The 18470-nt window shown below is 38.2% G+C and overlaps 1 protein-coding gene and 1 pseudogene across 1 annotated transcript in view; one reads left to right on the top strand and one right to left on the bottom strand.

The window, feature by feature from the left end:
• The window catches only part of LOC120891272 (uncharacterized), a 151777-nt gene that overhangs the window by 73657 nt on the left and 59650 nt on the right, over window positions 1–18470 (top strand). The window lies entirely within an intron of this gene.
• On the bottom strand, window positions 2093–2773 carry LOC144368519 (testis-expressed protein 38 pseudogene; annotated as a pseudogene).

The raw sequence follows: 18470 nt of genomic DNA, 5'->3' as shown, positions 1-18470 counted from the left end.
GTGGAGAATTTTGACTCCCATGGGATCAGTGTCCTGTCAAGTTGTTTTCATTGACAGCTTTTTATTTGCTGTGCATCTCATTGGCTTGCTTACCATCACCAACTAGATTTTGTTTCTATCATATCCAAACCAGAACATATTTGGGTATTCTGAGATTTTACAGAACATGTATTTTTTGTTACATGAACCTAACCTAACTTGTATTCTTATATGAAATAATGCAAATCTACTTTTGTTCTAGTGCAGCTGTTTTTGTCACACATAAGCCATTTTGGTTCATTTTACAGGGTGAATTCCAGTTTTTTTAAAAAAAACTCAGTTTGAGCTTCATTTTATATCAGTGCTAGCCATTTCAATTTATCTGAATAAAACATTTTGGTTTTTTTTGTCACTGTGTGTTACAAAGCCTCCCCCCACTCCCTTGATTTTTAAGAGAAAGCAAATCTTCTTTGATTTATGTTCATGGCTTCTGTCCTCCTTTGAAAGCAGGGGCTAACTGATCATTGACACAAATTAATGTCCTAGAATGTACCTTCAGAATTAGAGTCTTGGGTGTGAAGCAGTGAAGACTATATGTCAGGGGCTTTAGGTCTCTGCAGAGTTGAAGGGGGCAAGGTGACCAGGGGGCAAGGTGATGGAGAAGTGAACCTCTGCCCTTGTTCTTCCAGAGAAGATTTGCGTAGTCCTGTTTTGTATTTTGAGATACAATATAAGATCATGTTTATACAAGGAAGAAATGGTTCCACTTAACTTTAAAAAATAAAAATTGCTTAAAATATATTGCTAGAGGTCATGTGGATAGAAATCAGGCTTTCTTTGCAGTTGCTGGATCTAAGCCCTTCAGCCCACACACAGGGGGTAAAAAAGAAAAAAATTGGCTACATGTTTACTAACTTCTGAGAATCACAAACACACACACCACACACCACAAAATAGGCAAAAACAGACACTTCTCTCAGGGACGTGTACATTTAAAGTTTAGATGAAATATGGTAAGTGGTTTTGCTCATTTTCAAAGTAAATGGGAAAAATTTGTGTGACAGAATCAGGCTTTCAGGCTTTCTTTTCTTTAAACTGGGGCCAAATATCTGATAATTATCTTTGTGTCTCCTTTTTGGACCTTATTCAGAAAGTATAAAAATTATTTATATTCCCATGTAGAAGAATGACAAAAAGTTGGGACTCAACTTTTGTGCAGCTGTGGATATCTTAAGATAGTGCTTTGGATGTGTTACTCCATATAATATTAGGTGGTTACCACCAGCCCTTTCAGTAAGCAAATCTGTAGACCAAGCTGATGACACTCCATACACAGTGAAGCATTCATTCACCGAGGATGTTTTAAGAAGACATGATTAGGGAAGGGATATCATGGGGTGGAAAGACCAGGAATTGTAATGCCAGGCAGACGTACATGGGAGAAGAGGATCAGCAAAAATAACAACAAAAAAAGAAATGGCATATTCCCTTGGAACCTGTCTCCTCATCAGAAAAAGAAAAATCATAATAACCATTTTGCAGTGTTGTTCTGTTAGAAATAATGTAGAGAAACAACCAGCTAAGAATCGATACATCATAGACATCGCCCAGTCAGCACATAGTGTGGTGTGGTTCACTGACCTCATGATGACTTGCTTGGCCAGTGGCATAGCCACTGTGGACGGCTGTAGCTGTGTGCCATTGGCAATTGTTACTCTTGTGGCAATTTGACTTCCCATCCTGCAGAAGAGCAGTGCCTTTGGGGACCTAGCCCAGGGTCTTGAACACATTGAATACTTGATGGAGGGAATTGAGCTCATCCACAAGTATTGGCTCAATGTGTCTCTTCAGAGCCCAGCCTCCAGTTCTCACTGTATTGGTGAGACTTGTGCCACCATCACACTGGGGAAGGACATTGCTTTCCTACTGTCAAATGAGACACAAATGACTCTGACTTTTCAAAAAACTTTACTATGTAACATCTATATGGGTTATGACCTGTGTATCAGGAACACAGTCTTGACTTTGACTCCTTTTTATAATACCTGGCCCCTGAATCTCTCACGTTCAGTGACAGGAGGCTTCGACACTGAAGTAAAAGTCTACACATTGGTCAGTTCACCCCTCTGGCCAGTGTGGGAAGGGAATAGAAGTGGACCTTCCTTTTAGGAGCCGTGAGAAAGGGGTAGGAGGCAGAGTGGGACAGCATGGGAGGAAAGTTCAGGGTGTGGAGGGGAGGGGCAGAGGGGATCTCTGGAAAGTCACTGGGGAAGGGCGATGGGGTCTGGCGCTCTGGCATCCCCTTAGGTGAGGGCTGCTGTGGGACCACCAGAGCAGGTTGGAGGGTAACAGGGGCTTCTGCCTCAGGGCTGCTGTCTCTGAAGGCATGACACCTGTCTTCACGGGGGTGCGGCTCTGAAGGAAGATCCGGAATTTGGAGTTGAATGTCAGTATTGTCAACAGCCCGGGGAGGGTCTATTCTGATGGCAGCAGTCATGCCATATCTGCGTCGTTTGTTGACCCAGTACAGCAGTGGGCTGTAACTGAAGGTGGCAGCTTTCATCACCTCCACCCACTGCTGGGCACGCTGTCTCCTCCGAAGGTTCTTCCTCCAGTGGAGTAAGAGGATGCAGCCACTAGTTATCACGGTGCAGAGCCCCAACAATCCGAAGTACCATGGGACCCACGCTGAGGCAGTAAAAAAAAGAAAAACAGAAAAAAAAAAAAAAACAAAAGAAAAGAAAAGAGGCAAGCTGACTGACAGCTCTAGTTTGGGACCTGAACTGTGTCTCATTCCTCTCCTGGATTTGGCTCATTCATCCTCTCATTCCTTCCCACCCTTCTCAAAGACATGCCTAATAATTTCCTGATTCAGTCAAAGCTATATTTGCAGGGCACATAAGAGACCCCATTAGCCTTTTTCAGATAAGGAACATTAGGTGTAGAGGGGCCAGACCTGCCCAGACTCCAGTCAGGCCTTCTGGCTCCAGTCCAGGACCCATGCAGTCATTCAGACCAAGAAGCTTCACTAAGGGCAAGGACCTCAATTGTATCTTTTCTGCTTGGGCAGAACATGGTCTCTGCCTTCCAGGAGTCCTTAGTTTCCTAGAGGAGTCTGTCTCTTAACTAAATAGCACTCCATTCAGGCAGCCACCACCCCATCCATGCAAAGGGTCTTCCCTGAAAGTTTGTCGCTCACACTCAAAAGGACTGGGTGTACTTACGGCCAGGGAGGCCCAGGTCCTCCTTTCGCGAATCCATCAGGTTCACTCTGGTTACCAGGCCTATAGCTCTGCAAAGAGTGAACTGACCCACTACTCTCCCCACCAATGGGAGTCCCTAGAAGGCCCCATTCCCATTGTTCTCTAAAGATGACATCACCGGGTTCTGAGCATCAGCAATTCTTGGGCTGGTGCTTGTAGAGTAGTTGGCAGTTGATGGAATAAGGGACTCCATCTTATGACATCTCCTGAGCATGTTGTTTTCCATGAACGACTGGTCCACCATAGAATTGTCTGTTCCCAACTTTGTGTGGTGAACTCACAGGCCGCTCTCAGGAAAGGGTTCTTACACCCTCAGAAGCTTCTACTTGTGTTTTCAGTTGTTAGGGAGCCATTTTCCAGTGGGGAGTGAAGCAGGGAGTGAAGCAGTGTGCATTGGACATCCCTACCCTGGAGAAGTGTCTTACCTAGTTGTAAGGGAACAAAATGGCTTAGAAGAACCATGTGGTCCACACCTCCTCCTTTGGCTCCTACCATCTCTGTTTTGTTTCTTCAACAAGTGTTTTTTGGGCATCATCAGGTCCTGTGGGATCTCCCCTGTATGTGATCCTGCTTCTCTTTCCAGCTCCATCTCCCTTCCCACCCATCATATACCTTTCTGCCCTGGACATGCCAGATTCCCACAGACCCTGCTTATTCCCCTCTGGACTTTTTGCTCCCTCACTCAGGAGTGTCGCTTACCACATTTCCACCACTGAACACCTCCTTATCCTCCCAGGTGGTCAGCTCCCCAACTCTGAAACAAATAGTTCTTTCAGTTGATTCCCCAATTTCTAGAACTCTGAAGCAGATTAATTTGAAACAAATTGGTCCCAGGGACAGGAATCAAATTGATTTCAACAACTATAAATTTGTATAAAGTGGAAAATATAGTGTTCTACAGATTTAACATATTATTTTTAGAAAGTTGCTCTATTTGAACTGGTATAAAAGTGATGCCCTTTTAAATAATACCACTCATCTACCATGAACAACTAAAGTTCAGTTAATTGTAAATTAAACTGAAAATATTAACCTGATGCTCTGCCACTGAGGCTTATTTTAAAATCAACATATTTTCCATCCCCTTCTCCCCATCCCTAACCTGGAACAGGATTACTTTTTGACCCCATTCAGTTATCTGTCCTTGAGCACACACCCACCACAGGAGTGAAGAAATTTAGAGTTGGAGATGGCAGCAGAAGAGTTAAAAAATGATTATATCCCAGATTAAGAAGTGAAATAGGACCGGGCACACCTGAAATCCCATCTTTCAAAACACTTTGTTCCCCCTGTTGTGCAGAATCACAGCCTCTGGGACAAGAGTTCCTTGCATTTTTCCTTTGCTTGCAAAGTAATTAAACTTCTGTCCATCAACTTATATATAAATAAACAAATGGGTATATCCATTCAACAGAAAATATGTGTGGATTCATGTGTATATATACACATTATATTTATATAAGATTTTGATATTAGGGATGGACCCCAGTATTCAGTTATTGAATAAACAATGTACGAAGCCTAAATCAACTAAAATTTGAAAATTATTTTCTCTCTGAAAAAATTTTAATAGCAATTTTACTTATTTTCTACATCTATATTATTTGTTGAAATGTGCATATATGTTTGTGTATAATATATGTATAATATAAAATATATAATACATATATATGTCTACATATATTTATATGTATATATGTATCTATATATGTGCACATATGTATATATATATATATATATATCTACATATATATGTGAAATTATTGCTAAAATTAAGAAATCAAAACCAGTTGACTTTTATCTATTTTAGACCCAGAGCTCAGTCCTTGAAACACTTTGCTTAATGTGCAGAGCTTGACCTTCATCCTGTCCTGCAGTTTTTTTCTGCTTGCTGGTTGGAAATCTTGTCTGGTTATATTCCTTGCATTCTTCCATATGAAAGCAGCCTTACTCTCTGTGCCAACCTGAGCCATGAAGTACTCTGAATGGAAACTACTTATGATTTTGTAATGAAGATATTTGAAAAAAAAAACTGCAAGAAATACCAAAGAGAAGGTAGTCAAAGAATTCGTTGGGTTAATTGTTTTTACAAAGTAAGTCTAAGTTTTTAAAAAATATTACACAATCATCAATTTGATTACTGCTTCTGCCCATACAAAAGATGTTCCTATATTTGTTGAATCACTGAAGGTTGAAGTTTAGATCTAGGAATAGTATGAACTCTACCTCATAAGAACTATTTGCTGCTCATCTGGTTACACAGCTGGTAGAGGGTCTACTGTCCCTCAGTCCCTGATGCCCATTCATTGGGTCTGCTTGCCCAGAGCAGCATGTTTTTTCTGCATTTCTTTTCTCTCTTTATTTTTTGGCTATTTTAAAAATCAGCACTTAAGTATAATGCATTGGCTACTTTTTATTGGAATATTTTATCTTAATTTTTCTCTTACACAAGAAGTATTAACTTGATAAGACAGTGGATTTGAATAACCAATTACTTTACCAAAGCAATCTTCAAAGAACAAAGTTGGAGAACTCACTTTTCCCAACTGTGAATTTGTTAAAAAGTGACAATAATTGAGACAGGGTGATACTGGCACGAAGATTGACCTGCGGGCCACTGTAAAAGAGCTTAGTCCAGATGTTGGCCCTCATCTTTGTAGTTACTTAGTTTGACAGGAATGTCAAGATAATTAAACAAGGGGGAAAAGTCTTCTCAGTTATATGCTGGGGTGACTGGATATCCACCTGACTCCTCACACAATGCACAGAGTTTACCCAAATTTAATTCCAGAACTAACTCAAAATAGACCTATATGTACATAAGAGCTAAAGGGGGATTTTCTTTAAATGTATAGGAGTAAATTTTGACTTTATTAGGCAAACTCTTCTTGGATAGGACACCAAGAGCACAGTGATAAAGGACAATATGAAGTAGATTGAACTTCAAGTTAACAACTTTTGTTCAAAGTATCTTGTCAAAAATTTGGAAAGATAACTGACAGACAAGGACAAAATATGTGCAAGTAACATGTCTTAAAAGAAAATGTATGCAGAACAAATAAAGAACAGAACCCAACACAAAGATAGCCAATGTTTAAATAAAGGACACATCATCTGAGTAGACCTTTCTCTAGAGACCTTCCTCTAAAGCAGATATTCTGGGCCAGTGAGCACATAAAAAAGAATGTTCAACATCATCAGCCAGTGAGACTCAAAATAAGGTACTACTCCACATCCATGAGGATAGCTAAAATAAAACCAGATATTAACAACTTGGTAAGTAATTGGGAAATGTAGAACCAACCTTCCTACATTGCAGTAGAAATGTAAAATAATGTAGTCTCTTTGAAAAATATAATTTGAGGAAATGTCAGACTAGAGATAGCACACCACATGACCCAGAATTCCACTCCTAGTTATATACCTAAAAGAACTGAAAACTTTAAAAATATTTTGAAAATATTTTTATTAGTTGAGAGACCTTTATTTTATTTATTTATGTGATGTGCTGAGAATCAAATACAGTGCCTTACACATGCTATGCAAGCACTCTACCACTGAGCCACAGCCCCACCCCAAGTAATGAAAATTTTTGCCTGCCAAAATTGGTACTAGATTGTCCATAACATTCTTCATAATTACCAAAAGTATAAATAACCCTAAGGTCCATCAAGTGGTATACAGATAAACAAATGTGATACAACCATCCAACAGAAAATATGTATGTATTTGTGTGTATACATATGCATTGCATGTATATAAGATTTTGATATTAGATACAAAACCCAGGGCCTCACCCATGCTAGGCAGTGCTCCACCACGGAGCTAAAGTCCCAGCCCCCTCTTTCTTTGTGACAGGGTCTTGCTAAGTTGCTCAGGACGGCCTGGACCTTGCCATCCTCCTAACTCAGTCTTTCTAGTCTCTGGGATTGTACACATGGGGCATTGCTTCTGGTTATAATAGGACATTAATTGGTAATAGAAAGAAATCAGTTACCAAGACTTGCTACAGCCCAAATTAACCTTGAAAACATAAAGCTAAGTGAAAGTCAGGAAAGATTACATGTATAATTCAATTCACATGATACTTGAGAAGGCAAGTCTTAGGAGGTAGGAAGTGGATTTCTAGCTGACTTAGGGTTAGGAGACTGGGGTAGAAATAAGTGGTTGCTTGTGGTTCTGATGCTCTTTCTGTGGAGGTAGAAATATACTAAGATTGTTGATTGTACAACTCTGCAGATACACTGAAAGCCATTGGCTAATCCACTTAAATGGGTGAGTTGTACAGAATGTAAATTGAATATTAATATATCCTCCAATTACTTGGAGGATTAAAAATACTTTTTAATGCAATGACTAAGTCAGGAATACCCTCTTATGTTGGGATTACACCACAGATACAAGAACAGAACCTACAGGGTGGATGCCGTCAATTAAGATCAGACTCTCCGAGATACATTTAAAAAAAACAGATGGCAGCCAAACCAGCATTGTGGACCTCTACCAGCAGGTACGAAACTTTATTTATAAAACATATCTGAATCTTAGAATTTTTAACCTTAGTAGAATCAAATTCTCTGAAGTCTTATTTAGGAAGCATAGATATAGATATACAGTATTAACATAGTCTCCTTTGTGGACTAGGACAGCTTCATTCATTATCCATGTGTTCAAGTGCCTGTGTAGGGGGCAATATGGCATCATTAGACAGTTCTAGCAGGGCCACTCTGTTAGCATTAGAAGTGGCTAGAATAGTTTTCAACATGTACATGTACTATTGGATAAAAATAAAATATGGTCAATCTTCAGATAGAAAAATGTACATGTCTAGAAGTCTTAGCTCTGTAGTACATGGTGCAAAAAGAGTAAAAATGATCAATTACATTTGATGTGATGTCAATTATGTGCTAAGCCTTACAATTCATGGGTTCCCCAATCTCAAATTTGAGAGTGCACAAAGAAATAAGTAAACTTAGCTCAGTAAACCATGAAGCGCCAGCTGACATGGTTGACTTTCTAGTTTTGACAAATGAAAGAATGATCAGACACTTGGAGCCAGACACTTGGAGCAATTAGAAATAAGTTGCAGATGAATGATATGGAAAAGAGTTCTATTCGTTTATAACAATCCAAAATATAGTCATGTGGAGCCATTGGAAATACACTGCACTCTAATGGGCATCCAAGGGAATGGCCCAGTGACAACATTACCCTGGCATGTGGGCCACCTTCAGTGCTTCTGTATTTTCTCCAAAAGGAGTTAGGGCCTCAGTTGCATCTTGGCTGTGCATGCTAGGACAGTTGAGTCTCCTGATTGAGGAACTTGGGTTCTCACAGCAGGCAGATAAGATGGATCTATTTCATGTTATGGGGACTCTCTCATGGCTCTTTAAGTTGTGTGGTCATGGAAAACTTGTGAGAAGCTGAAATATACATGTCAGGAGTGAGCTGTATGCAAATCAGGGAGAGGAGAAAGAAGGGGATGACAGAGGCACAAAGACACACTTTTTAAGATGGGCCTGTTGTGACCCTATCTCAAACAGCTGAAGTGTTCTCTAGAGAAGTAAGGTGAATACAGGACAGGGATGTAGGAGCAGGCAAGTGCTGCACCCTTATTGGAGGGTCAGGTAGGGAGCCCCTTGTGTAGAACTTTGTTCTGTGGGACAAATTGGACTTTACCAAGATCATGTAGTGTTATGTAGATTAATCAAGTGATTCTGTTTTTTTTTTTGGGGGGGGGCGGAGGTGTTATTGTTTTGTTTTTCTTAATTTTATTGTGGCCCTGGGATTGAACCTGGGTCCTTGAGCATGCTAAGCAAGCACTCTACCACTGAGCCACATCCCCAGCTCAAGAGATCTGTTTTTAAATACTATTTTATCAATATGTACAAAGTGTGGGCAGTGTCTACATGAAAATGGAGGTAAGGTACCCAATGAGGTGGTTGTTAATGGTACTCATGTAAATGGTGTTGTCCTGGCTTGGAGAGGAATGGGCAGGACTTGTTGATAGTGTGGATCTTTTGGGTGCCAGAAAAAGGAGAGGATATGGGTGGATGATGGCATCATCCTCTGGGATTGGGGAGCCTGGAAGAAGCTGGCTTGAATGGGCTGGAGATATGAAAGGCTCTGATGGAGTTACAAACTGCAGAATCAGTGAACTCCATACCATGAGAAAGTTCTAGGACAGGGACACAGATGAATCCCAGGGGTTTTTCTAAATAATTGTTGCAGTCTGGCTGGGCAAAATAACCAGGGGTTGACAAGAAACTTGTGAAGGTTGATACAGGGGGAGTCGCTTTATTGTAGGATGGCAGAGGTATTTATACCTAACTGAACACACAGCCTGTTTCAATTTAGCATCATCCAGTTACAGCAATCCTCATCATCTTAACAATTATACACATCTTAACTCAATTAACTTCATCTAGGTACAGCAATTAGCCAACAAGGAATCTCTATCATCTTAATGGCTCGCTGGCGTTACTTCATCTTAATAATTATACACAGCTTAACTCAATTAACATCATCTTAATAGCTCCCTGGCATTACTTCTCAAACCACTCCCTCTGGCAAAGTGCCAGGCATCATCTTGACTTGGTTGTGGCTCTCAGCAAATAATTACAAACCTCTTTTAGGAAAAGACATGTATACCTGCATCAGTATCTTAAGAATTGAAACTAGGAGGCTAGCTTAAGAAGAATAATCACAAATGCCAGATTTGAAGTTGTCTTCTTTGAGGTGTGAGGACTCTTGAACTTCCCAGGTGCTTAAGAAACACCCGGTGCCAGAATCTTTGTGACAGATTATCATTTGCAAGGTCCTTGTTGATGAGGGATGTGGAACGCTCTAGCAGAATCACTATTTTTTGTTGGGAGGAAAGGCAGTTTGCCATTTGAGAATTGCAGGATAAGTGTAGGAAGGTGTTTGTGACATCTTGTTTTAAAAATGTCTTTTCCTCCTGGAAAGAGGAACTGTGAGCTTAGGGGGAAAGACCGAGAAGAAATGTTGGGTGTAGATCTGTAATTGAAATTTTAAAAAGGGGTCAGGGTTTGCCCTTCCCCATGAGTGCAAGTGTTCTTAAAAGTTTTCAGAGTGCTTTAGGAATTTTCAAAGCAAGGTCAGTGAGCCCTGTATACTCTTAAGTGTCTCTCAGCCATCACTGCATACAAGGGTAGAAAAGAGAATAGTCACTTTAGTGTAATTATTTGTGGGATGTATGCCATGTGGGCCATGTATGCCAACAGGAACCACAATGATGGTCTCTTGGTCAGCAAAGGCAGATGGAAAAAGTGCCATAGGCTTATTCCTGGTTCACATGTACATCTTGCTGAGCTGTGCTACCTGACAGGTAATGGTGACTGATGTCGTCTCTGTAGAAGACAACTCTGTCTTTAAAAGTTAGATTTAGCTGCTGTCATGGTGTGCATCTATAATCCCAGCTACACAGGCCAAGGCAAATTTGATGACAAATTTGAGGCCAGTTGAGGCACATTAGTGAAGCCCTGCCTAAACAAAGGGGAGGGGCAAGGATGTAGCTCAGTGATAGAGCCCCTTCCCAGTTTAGTCTCTGAATATTAATATCAAAAAGTATAAGTCACTATTTAATCATGATTTAGAAATAGTGTTTTTGCAGAAGTCTATGACCCAGAATTGTAACACCTAAGTTGGTTGGGTGGGGCTCCACCACTCTCACTACCATAGTTTTCTCTAATATAAATGTATTCTTGCTTGTGTAGCCATATTTTTAACTTTTTACAAAATGGTCTAATGGATGCAATGTGTAAAGACTGTAGAATGATGAGGTCCGGTCTAAAGGCATGAGACAGTCCCATGAGAAGGATGACAGTACTGAAGGAGTTTGTCAAGTCAAGACTCTAGTAAGTACTATTTTTCTGACTGTGCTTGTGCCTGCTTGGTGTGTGCACAGAGGTTGAGCTCTGTGTATATCCCTTAGCATCTTAGATTCTTCTATTAAAAAATGCCTATGGCTAATGTTTAGAACTTTTTGTTGTTGTTGTTTTTGTACCAGGGTTGAAATCTGGGGCAATCAACCACTGAGCCACATTCCCAGCTCTACTTTGTGTTTTAGTTAGAGACAAGAGTACCACTGAGTTGCTAAGCCCTTTGCCATTGCTGAGGCTTGCTTTGAACATGGGATCCTCCTGCCTCAGCCTCTCTAGCTGCTGGGATTACAGGCATGTGCCACTGCACCTGGCTGAGAAAATGGTTTTCTTTTGGGGAGGAGAGTGAGCAATTCCAGGTTTTCTGATTCTGTAATGTTAGGAGATGCAGGAATAATGAACGAGAGACGCTTTTGCCTGAACAAATGTGAATCCAGGGACAAGATTATTTCAGAGTTCTATATTGTTACCAGGGTTAAGGTCCAGCTTCTTGCCCCACAACTGACCAGTCAACTGACAACTAAGTAGTTGAGGCAAAGAAAGTGATTGTATTTAAAAAGTGGTTCAGTGAGAAGAAAGAGGGATTCTGTATCCAAATCCCTACCTCTTAGGAAGCTGATCTCAGGGGGCTTATGTTAGTGATTCATGGGTGTTTCCAGATGGGCAGGTGTTCTGCAGAGGGAAGGCTGGATAATGGCATTCACGTCATGATATTTTCCAATTTCTTAAATTTCAACAATAAAGATCATGATTTTTTTTTATATTATGGACTAAGTGCATATTATACAATGATAGGGAAAGGTAATTCTTCCCAGACGCTCTTGCTGAGCTGCTAGCTTAAATCCCTGTAATGAGGGAGAACATCCTTCCTCAGTAACATACTGTAAACTGCCAGCAGGGAACACAGAGCATCCTTCCTCAGCTAGCTTCTCCCATCATGAAGAGAAACACATCCACTAGTGACTTTCAGTATTTCAACACTGAGGACAGGCAGTAATTTATTCAAGGAAAATAGTCCTGATTTGCAAATATCTAATTGTCATTGATTATTTTCCTTGGATTGATCACAAAAGGAATGTTAATTTTCAGATCCCAGAATGCACAAAGAGAACTTAAAATACTAATGTTTTAGGTTTGACCTAGATTTTCTTAGGAGGAACTTTGAAAGAAGTAAGACTCTTCCAACATTACAAATCAGTAAGATGGATTTTGAAGATATTCATGTCATTGTGGGGTCAAATAAAGAGGAATGCACAAAGGAACCCATGCAGTCATGTTTATAGCTATGACTGTTGCTCTTTTCAGTATCCCTGTTTTTTTTCCTTTGAGACAACAGGCAAACACTGAATCAGAATGTATGAAGAGCACTTTGCTATAGGGAGCTATGTCATCTCTTTATCTAACATTGTAGACATTTGCTCATGGCAGTAGGAAGACTGATCTCCCAATTGTATGCCTAAGGATCAAATACATAGAATCAAAATGATGCAGAGGAACCTATGTTAAAAGGAAAGACTAAAGTTTTAACAGTATCAGAGCAAAGAAGGATTAATGAATCAGGCAGCACTGAGAACCAGAAGCGGTTCAGGGTTTCATGGCCGCAATGTGGGCAGTGAGCTTCCATAGGCTGATGTAGAAGTAGAATGAAAAAAAAAATATTTTACTAGAGTCAAAAGACCCTACATAGGTGTTGGTTGGCAGTCTCTGTAAATTGGTAAATTTCCTAGTTTCATTTTACTAAAAACTTAAACTGTTTCCTAGTTTTCATGTAACATTTTTACATTAATTCTCCATGTACCTGTGGAGGAAGCTGAAGCCCTGGAATCATCTCAGTCTAATGGACTCTCAACGAAAACTTCATATCACCCAAGATAGAATCCAAGTTCCAATCCACTCATTGTTAAAACTAGAATTATGAGATTTCAGAAGAAAATAGCATCAATATACAATGTAAATGCCCTTGGATAATGTTGATCTTGAAAAAGCAGTAATTTATGTCTTGTGATTCTTTTTCAGTTTGAGGCTGATCCACTAGCAGATTGTTTAAAAGGATCAACAATTACATCCTTACTTAGAGTGATGTCACTAAATGACTGGATGTTTCTTTATACTAGGAGCTGTGTTGAAATAGTGAGTCATAACTATGGGAAAAGCAACTATGTAAGTACAGTGGCAATTTTAAGTTTCCAATTTAAAAATCCATAAATAATCAATTATTTTATTTTACCCAGCCTAGTCCTTGTGTTGAGCTATAGTCAAGCATCAACTGCCACATTCTCAGCTCTCTGAGAAAGATTGGGTAGTGATCTGAGTTTGGATTTCATTTGCAATCCTTTAGCTCTTCTGTGTGGCAGCTCCTACTTCTTCTTTCTTTAGTTTCCCAAAGCATTGCTTTCTGATTATATATATATATATATATATATATATATATATATATATATATATATATAAAATCTGGAATTATAATGTTTACTTAAAGAGCTTCTTCATTATTCAGAGAGGTACCAGGTCCTGTAGAATTCCCAGAGGAATAAAGTGCCTGGCTTCAAGATGCTGCAATGTACCTGGCACCCAGGAGTGGGTCTGAGGCAACAAAGCTGAGGAGTGGACACCCTTCCTCTGCTGCTGGCTGTTTTGCATTCTATAGCAGTTTCCTTTCTTTGCATTGCTGCACATAACCCCTCCTCCCCCCTGTGCTAGTGCTGCTGGTCACAGTGGAGAATTTTGACTCCCATGGGATCAGTGTCCTGTCAAGTAGTTTTCATTGACAGCTTTTTATTTGCTGTGCATCTCATTGGCTTGCTTACCATCACCAACTAGATTTTGTTTCTATCATATCCAAACCAGAACATATTTGGGTATTCTGAGATTTTACAGAACATGTATTTTTTGTTACATGAACCTAACCTAACTTGTATTCTTATATGAAATAATGCAAATCTACTTTTGTTCTAGTGCAGCTGTTTTTGTCACACATAAGCCATTTTGGTTCATTTTACAGGGTGAATTCCAATTTTTTTTTAAAAACTTTGACCTGCGTGGGAGCATAAGGTGATACACTTGAGATTACAGCTTGGTTCTGTCACCCATCCTCAGGAAACTATTTTAACTGGTGACTACCAAAGAACAAGCAGCAATTTCAAAAAGGGAAAACAGTCTAAAAACTACGTTTCTAGAAAATCTGCCTTACTGGAGAAGATACTCCCTTTTCCCTTTTTCTTTGTAGAAGCAGAACCAAGAGTATTCCAGTTTGCTCCCTGTTTGAAGTTGTTAAATAAACATACCTTAGAACTAGAATTATCATTTATTTTTATGGATAATTAAACATGAAATAAGGCAAGTTGCACTTCACTCAGTTCATAGAGGAATGTATGAAATGCCATGTGTTTGCTAAGGTGTACACCAGCAAGAATATACACCTCATCAGACAGTTTGATGTGTGGGGTGAGTTTGTATGAACCTGAGCATGCATCTTTCAACAGTTCAGGAAGAAATAGTTTAAGAAGGAGCAAAAGATGCCTCTTGGAAGAAATTTTGAAATCTTCAATTTGATCTAGTATGGACATACGTTAATTCTTCCAAAATCTTTCATATTGCACTAATTTATTAAAACAACTGTGTATTGGATTTTCAATTTAAAACTAACTGAGGCACTATGGACTTGTTTAAAGTATTTTACTTGATTATATACATATACTCTTTCCAGAATTCACATGTAATCGCTATTGAACTTTTAAATGACCAAAACTTGTGTTCATGTGAATCTTTGCATTTTTTATTTGTTTATCTACACCTACAGATCTTCTTAGTAATATTTTGAGTTGCTGATATTTACTTTGTTTGCATTTTTCCTTGTGCATGCAAAATGTGCATTGATGCCTGTGACTTTAGGTTTATTAAAGAATAGGTTTATTTGGACAGTATTAGAAAAACTATCATGAATCAAGAGATACTCTTGAGAATTTTCATAGGGCCAAAACAAAGTTGGTGATCAAAGGCTTGTTAGTGATGAGGAGATTCTACATGAAGTTAGTGAAAAATTAGGTTTGTTTTCTGTTAGGAAAATGGCAGCTCTCTCCAGCCTAATGTGTATTTTTAATGTTAATCCTGATCACCAAATAGCTTGTAATGGAAAAGTAGGCAGTTAACATCCTTTTAGGAATGTTTCATATGTTGTATATTATTTGGTTTCTTTTACTTACCTGCTTGAATACTTGAATAAACTATTCACCAGTTTTAATCCTACTATTTTAAGCCTTTTACATAAAATATTTTGAACTGACAGTGTGCAGAAGCTCTTCGGCATTACTCTAATTTTAATGTACTGATAAAAACAAACAAACATGGATTTACTTTACTTTGACAAAATAATGCAATTTCTACTTTATTTATCTGTATGAAATTCCAGCAATTAATTTGAACATTTATTTATATGATGTTTGTATTTTTAGGTCTTTAATACAGTGTCTTTCTACCTCTCATTTGTAATTGCATGCGTTATTCTTGAAACTAGTTAAAACTCACTGAATTGTGGTGTAATAGCCTTTTTATTATTACCTATACAAATGTATATTAAGGTAAAATAAAACTGACAATGTTTCTAAAAAAAAACTCTAGGAGTTCTTAATTTTTGTTTTGTACATTTATTTAGGTCTGTGATTTATTTCACATTAGTTGGGTGAAGGGTATAATTTTTGTGTGTACATTTATCTTTCTGCTGGCATGTGGATATCCAGTTATTCTAGGATCATCTGTTGAAAAGATTATCTTTATTGCATTGCCTTTTTTCTCTGTCCAATTATTTGCCTAAGTGTAATTCTGGCTATAAAGTCTTCTCCATTTACCAATTTGTGCATGTTTTCCCCCAAACCATTGTAGTTTTCTGTTAAGTCTTGATATTGGATAATTCTTTCCTCCATATTTGTTCTTTTTCAATATCGTATTATTTAGATGTAATGTACCAATATAAAAATGTGAAAAGAGAAAAATAGATTGTATTGTTTATAGTGGAAGTTTTGCTTCTCCTTGTAACTTGGAAAAATTATTTTGCCACTATTCACAAAATACTTCACTGATTTTGATTAGCATTGCACTAAATTAAGTGGGAAAGAACTCACTGACATCTTGACCATAACGAATTTTTCTATCCAGGAACATGGAATGTGCTCCATTCTTTATTTTTTTATTCATTGGAATTTTAGTTTCCCTCAGATAGGTCTTGTACACCTTTTATCAGATTTACACCTTAGTATTTCATTTTTTGTATTTCAGTTTTTAATTTCAAATTCTCCTTTTGTTAATTGATAGAATTAAAAGAAAGGCATTTGGCTCTTATGTATTAACCTTCTATATTGAAATCCTTCTGTAAAATCTTATTCATTCTAGGAGGTTATTGTTTCTAATTATTTTCACAGATGTCATCTGCAAACAAAGACAAATTTATGGGTTTGAATTTCTTGTGTAACTACATGAGTAATTTTTACTTTAAGTAAAATGTTAAAGGATTTCATGAGTGAGGACAGCACTGATTTTTAAAGATTCAGTTTTCTTTTCTCAATCTTTTTGGTTATGAGTGCAGTTGAGCTAAATTTCTGAGAGTTCTGACACCTTCCATTGTTTTATCTGGTGTTTAGTCTGTCTCTTCTGAATGTGTTTTTGCCTTTTGGTATGCCTTGTAATTTTTCCTTGATGGCTGGATATGATGTGCTGGGTCAAAGTGGGTGCTGTAAATGGTTATGTGGTAGCAAGGTGAAGGGAAACTAGACTCCTATAATTAGGTCTCATTCTCTGGAGAGGTTGAACCTGTGGACCTTGAACTTCACAAGTTCTTAAGTTCTTTTCTCTTTGGTTAGGTAGGACTGAATGGCTAGAGTGTGCTAGAGTGGCTATTTCCCTTACCTTATGCAGGTTAACTGGTAATTCCCCAAAGATCAGGCTCTGATAACTGGTTTCTCCTGCAGGCCATCCTTGCTGGGAAAAAGAGTGCTATAGAATATTTCAGAAGGATTCTTCTTTCTCCCTTTTTCTGGAGGCATAAAGGAGTTTTTCTCTGGTATTTTTATGAAAATCTGGTTCATCTAGAACTCAATCTTTAAAATTATGAGGTCCTCCCTGAGCTTGCATATACATTTCATTTTTAATTTTCCACAGATGTCCACACTGAACCTTCAGAAATTTCAATGAATTGTCAATTACATTTGGTGTCTGTTTTCTTTTCCTTGGTTGCATTCTCGGAGGAGCTCAGGTAAGCCCTGACTCCTGTGCTACCTGCTTTTTTTCTTGGTGGCAGCCATTTGCTCTGGGTCTTTACCTCTCTTAGAGACCCCAGAATGATCATTCATTTTTTTTTCAGTTGGTCTATTTAGCTTTTTACTTTTTAAATATGGATGGTGACACCTAAGCTCATTAGAAGGGAAACCTGATCTACAGATTACTTTTAAAAATAATTAAAATGCACATTTTGATATTTATATCATAGCTCCTTTTTGCATTTTATTCATGCATGAAGTGTTATATTGTGTTTTACTGTTCTTTGCCTCTTGAGAACAGATGATACACTTATTTTCTAGGTACAAAGTAAATGAAAACCCTAGCTTACATATAATCGTGTTATAGAAGCATATCACACGACATACACAGATGGTATCTACTTTGTGTGTCTTCTGTTTTAGTTCTAAATCTGCATTTACAAGTACTTTAAAATTCAATATGCTGCCCATCTTTCCCTAAACTAGCCAACAAATGCCAATGTACCTTTATAGTTAGTTAAATACACACTGTCAGTCTTTAGCTATAACCTTAATATTACCATCTTTTGCTAATGTTCTCAAACTTGAGAACTGGATATTATTTTTAAAAGAGAAAAGATATAGAAATGTAATATAATATGGGTTATTGGTCAATGGAATTCCTCATCTTTCCTTCCATCCATTGTCTTAGACCAGGTTGTCATTACTTGGTGTCTGAATGTCTATAGAAAGATCCCATCTTACTCCCTTCCTTGAATTTTTGTCCTTAATTCATCTTGCATTCTCCTCTTGCTCCTAGGATAATCTTTGTCTAGGGAGGCTTTCTTAATCATGAAGCAAGCATGTTTTGTTTTTTTGTTTTTTTTACATGGATCCTAGACTTTCTCGTTTTAATGCTACAGGAAATCCTGGGATGCTACACTAAGAAACACCTTTTCTGGGCCATATTTATTTACAAATAAAATAACTTAGCTCTTCAGATAAAATGGTAAATTAATATATAGAAATATATATTTATTGGATACAACATGTCTAAAAGTATACATCCATAGCATTCATTACCTAAATAGTTGTGTTTG

Source organism: Ictidomys tridecemlineatus, chromosome 2, assembly GCF_052094955.1.
Source record: "Ictidomys tridecemlineatus isolate mIctTri1 chromosome 2, mIctTri1.hap1, whole genome shotgun sequence".
Lineage (NCBI taxonomy): Eukaryota > Metazoa > Chordata > Mammalia > Rodentia > Sciuridae > Ictidomys > Ictidomys tridecemlineatus.
This window is presented reverse-complemented; position numbering and strand designations above follow the sequence as displayed.